We start from the raw sequence: 5,404 nt of genomic DNA on the forward strand, positions 1-5,404 counted from the left end.
TTCAAATCCTGGACCTGGTGGCTTAAACTCATGCCGGGCATGTGTGCATGCATGCCCAAGATCCCGAGAGGAGAATGGAGGAGAAGGGATTGGGGCGTGGCCATTCTCCCCCCGGGGTGGGGGGGTGCTTTCTGTCCTTGTCTCCCTGGCAAGTGCACGTGCCCTATAGCAAAAAACCTCTCCAAAAAAAAAAAAAAAAAAGAAAGAAAGAAAAGAAAAGATGATAATAGGTATGGTAATGTCTTTGTACCAATATTCAGTGTGTTCATGATGGGAAAATTCATTTGGTATTCAATGGAAACACCCCAAACTTTCTCCCTACTAAGGGGGAATACCTGCATCCAAAGTAGAAAAGCAAAGAAGAGCAGCATAATGACATGAATCCTTTTATCCTGGGACAGTGTGTTGGGGGAATGGGAGCGATTTACAGGCCAGCAGTTTGAGTCTGAATTTGACATGATAATAATGATGATTTATTTAAAGGAAGCATGAAGGCTCTGCTTGAGCCAAGGGAGATGATTGGGCTGCTTTCAAGAATCCTAATCATCCTAATCATTGTCAAGTCAATCATCCTAATCACCTTATTTTGATGCAGAACTATTAATACTCCTTAGTTATGCTGCTAGAAGAAAAGATGAAAGCTCAAGGAATCTCAGGCATTTTCCAAACAAGACCACTTAAATCTTTGGAAACTTTCTTAGAAAAGATCATTTAGTGCCCAGTGAAGGGAAGACACTGAGATTTGTGAGGATAAATGCAGAAGATTTGAAGGCCTCAGGAATTGGAGCAGCTGAGTGGGCAAGAACAAGTCTCACAGCTGCTTCAGAGATTCTGCCCATTTCCCAGATGGGTAACTGAGGTTACAGAGAGGTCCAGATGCTCACATGGCCTGGCTCACATATCACTGGCTTTTTTTCATTAAGAGATTTTTGCCTTAGGGTATGTGTGCTCACAGGGGGGAGAGAGGATGAGAGGGAAAGTGAGAAATCACTCTCCAGGAGGGATGGCCATGCCACAATCCTTTCTCCTTCATTCTCCTCCTCATGCACACACACATGCGCCCTGTGTGATTTTCAAGCCACTGGGTTCTGGGACTTGAGCTGTCATGTGGGAACCCAGCAATGTAACTGCTATGCCATCTGCTGGCTCCCTGGCTTTTATTATTATTATTTTTTTTTAATAATTAAAGAAACAAGTCATAGCCAGAATATGTATTGCTTTTGTTTTATTATTGTTTTTTTTTTTTTTGGACTTTAATGACTGTGATATAGTTTATAGAAATACATGAAGCAGTATTTCAAAACTTAATACAAAGCAATATAAAACCCTATCACACTCCATCCTTACTTATGTAATGTTTAGTCCATTAATAAACAACTTATGGTCAGCCAGGGAAATGCACATGAAATCCAGAGAAGTATAGAAGGAAGTTCCTTTTCTCATTTTCAGTCCATTATTTTATGTCATACAAATCCCTGGGAAGAGGCTTGGGAGTGACTCCTCTAGCTAACTCATCCCAGCTCCTTGCCTGTCATAAGTCTTTTTCTAAACCAGGGATGGCAAACCAGACTCCATAGGCCAAATCTGCCTGCTGCCTATTTTGTACGTGGGCTACAAATGATTTTTACATATTTAAATCATTTTTAAAAATCAGAGAAGAATAATACTTTGTAACACATGAACATTTTATGAAACTCAGATCTCAGTATCCATGAATGAAAGTTTTCAAAAAGTTGATTAACTTAAGGGGCCGATTCTTGTGGCCCCTTAAACTAATCAGTTGTGCTGCTCAAGAGAAGCCTGATCTCATAGACTTCTCTTCTCCCAGACTGCGTCTGTAACAAATTCCCTTTTGATGTTTAAGTATTTTCTTTCTCCTTCTCACTGGGTTCTTGGGGTCATTAGAGACCATCTTGCTATCTGCTTTCCATCTCTCTCATCTCTAGCCCCGTGGTCACTGTCCCAGTCCAGACTCTTCTTACTCCTGAACCCTTAGAGGTGACCCCTACCTACCGCCAGGCTTGTTCCTGTCAAATCTTTCTTCTACAGTGCTCCGTAAGGTTTGCCTGAAATGGAAATCTATTTTAACTTCTATCTTCCTGACTCCAAGTCCTTCATCCTTCTCTAGATAAGGTAAAAAACTTCATATGACTTGGTTCCTACCTGAGTCTTCAACCTCATCTCCCATTTCAAATTCTGTGCTCTGGCAAAACCAAGCAGCTATGGCTCTCTAATATGCTGTTGCATATGATTTCCTCTCTCCAGTCCACCAGGCTCTTTTCCTAACTCCTACTCAGATCTAAAGGCTCAGTCAGGAGCCACGACTCTAGAGATTCTTCCTAGACCCCCTTCTCTTCTCCCACCAGATTAATTTAGGTGTTTTTCTTTCCATGCTCCCCTATGCCTAACTTTGTGATTATTTTCTATACTATGTTGTATTTATGTTTCCATGACTGCTTCTCTCTCACTGGATTGAGTCTGATTTATCTTTGTATGAGAACCGCTAGCTCTTCTTTTTAGTCTCTGACATACAAGAAGTGCTTACTGTTTATTGAGTAGTTAAAGAGATAGAAGATAAACCTCTTTAAGACGAGGTGGTGTTTAATACATGTTGTATCCTTAGGACTTGGCTCAATACCTGATTTTGCTGCTGATAAGGATGATTCCAAGTTATCATTCATTGTTGTAAAGATGCTGCTGCAAACTCTTGGCTAGATCTGTGCCTCGCACAAGGCCTGACGATGCCTGTTCTCTAACACACTTCTTGGTTCACACTATACAATAATGATGATAAAAATAATGATAGCTTGAGGGGTTACTCTGTATGTACTAGGTACATATAATCTCTGATTCGCAACACAATTCTGCAAGGCTAGCATTATTCTTTGCCAAAGAAACTGAGACCCAGAGAAATTAGTTAGCTTTTTCAAGTTCATATAGCTAATCATTGCCAAACTAGGATTTGAATGCAGGTCTGTCCAACTCTGAAAATTATTATCTTTCAAAATAACCCCTTTTTCATACCTCTGGTGATTTATACTTTAGCAGCAAGGGTTTGGAGTTTAGGAAAAGAAGGAAAGAGGGGCTGGCAGGTGGCATGGTGGTTAGAGTGCTGGACTCCCACATGACTGACCACGGTTCAAGTTCTGGACCTGGAGGCTTGCTTTCTCTTTCTCTCTCTCTCTCTCTCTCTCTCTCTCTGTGTGTGTGTCTGGTAAACATGCATGTCTTTAGCAAAATATTAAAAAAATTAAAAAAAGATAAAGAAGAATAGAAATAAAAGGGGGAATGGCCAAGCCACAACCCTGCAACCTGAAAAAAATACAGCTGTTTTAATGTGTCCATATTTTCATCCTGTGCCCGTTCATATGGGTGTCAAGTGAACACAGTAGGCATACCATTTGTGTTTCTCTCTCGATCCAACATTACATCAAAAGCTTTTTCTAGGATCTGTTCATACTCTCATAGTTGAAATTTGAATGATTTGTACTTCATTTCTGATCTCGGCATCAATGAGACCTTTCCAGTCAGTGGCACCCTGTTTCTTCCCCTTCCTACTCACTCTTCTGTAAGTGCCTCTGACCTTGATTGCAGACAGCTGTAAAGAGAGGGTTGAACTTAGTGCCAGAAAAGTTGGACCAAGTCCCAGAGCTGACAGTACCATGTTGTGTGACCTTGAGCAAGTCAGGTTCATCCAATTTTGAGCTCCTTCTCTGGCTTGTGAGCACCTTTAAAGAAGAGACTATTTTATTCCTCTTCGTAGGCCTCATGTCTGGCATAAGTGAGTATAAGATCAATACATGCTTGAAAAAGACACATAAATTCCTCATCTGTAAATAGAATAATTAACCTTATTCCATAAAGACATTGTAATTAAATGTGACTTTACACACACATACATATACACATACACATATATACTCTGTAGTTGTAAGTCATTAGAGAAGTTGGTATAACTATCATACTTGCTGGGCTTATACAATTCCCATAAAAGTCCATTCAATTATCTGGAAGAACAGAAAGCTTCCTGACTGCATGCTACATCTTTCATCCAGATGTTTGGCATCCTGTAGGCACAATGAACCACAGACGTAAAGGAATCATCGTTCAGTGTTCATACTCAGTTGTCTGTAATTCCACATCGCAATGTTGTCTGTATTGACAACAGAAATGGCGTATGCTTAACATACTCTGGGCGACACCATACTCAGCCAGGCACTTTATAAGTGTACTTGGTGTGATTAAATGGAGGGATGCGGGGATGTTAAAAGTTCATATCCAAGGGATGTAGTAGTTTGCAAGAACACATTCTAGTTGGCGCATGCACTTGCCTGGAGCAGAAGCTGGGTTTATCTATAAGGAAATAAACTCACATTGTGTGTGGGGGGGAGTTTTCCATTCTTTCCAAGGTATAAAAACAATGACATCACAGAAATGAAAGAAAATAATTCCTGTCTCATCTATGCATATGAAAAATTTTTTTCACTATGAAGACCTAAGAGCCAAATTTTCCCCACAATCCACTTAATATGAGCAATATAATTCTCAATCTTTACAAAGATTAAGATGTTTTCAAGGTTGATTGAATAAAAAAAAATCAGAAACATGTTGGTTGCATGTCATACTGGGAAATAAATAAAATGAAAATTCAAAATGACTCTCTACCTGGCTAAATTGAATTTAAACTGGAGAATAAACAGAGATAAATTATAGTTTAAAAAATTTACTCATTTATTTATTTTTATGGTTTTTACTATAGGGGGCATGAGCTCATTAGGGAAACACAAAGAGGGAGAAAGAGAGAAAAGAAAGTGAGAAATCATCCCCCAGGGAGATGGCCACACTGCAATCCCCTCTCCTCCATTCTCCTCTTGGGATTTTGGGCATGCATGTATACATGCTCAGTGTGATTTTCAAGTTGCTGGATTGGGGATTTGAACCGCAACCAGCTATGTGGGCATCCAGTGCCTTAACCACAATGCCACTCACTGGCCCCCTAAATCATAGTTATTTAAAAGGCACCTTTTCTGCTTAAGTGAAAAAGTGGATTGGGCTTAAATTGTACAATAAAAACATTTCTATTGTAATTAGAAAATATAATCAACTACAGAATCATCAAACATATATATGTGTGTGTATACTTTTTTTTTCTTTTTCTTCTGTGGAAAGTTTTTCAGGTGTGTAATTTAAAAATCTTGTTTGTGGGTGCTGGATAGTGGTGTATCAGTAACAGTAACATGACACTCTGCAAGGTTTATCTACATGAGAAGGTTCTCAGTTTGCATCTAGAGACCTTCCTAAATACACCAGTAATGTGTGTTTTCATGATCTGGGGTTGGCTGAACCTGAGGTGGAATATGGAATCAAGATCCTATTGGGGTGCCTTTCACTTTCTCTCTTTCCC

Source organism: Tupaia chinensis, unplaced genomic scaffold (assembly GCF_000334495.1).
Source record: "Tupaia chinensis unplaced genomic scaffold, TupChi_1.0 Scaffold000270_2, whole genome shotgun sequence".
NCBI lineage: Eukaryota > Metazoa > Chordata > Mammalia > Scandentia > Tupaiidae > Tupaia > Tupaia belangeri.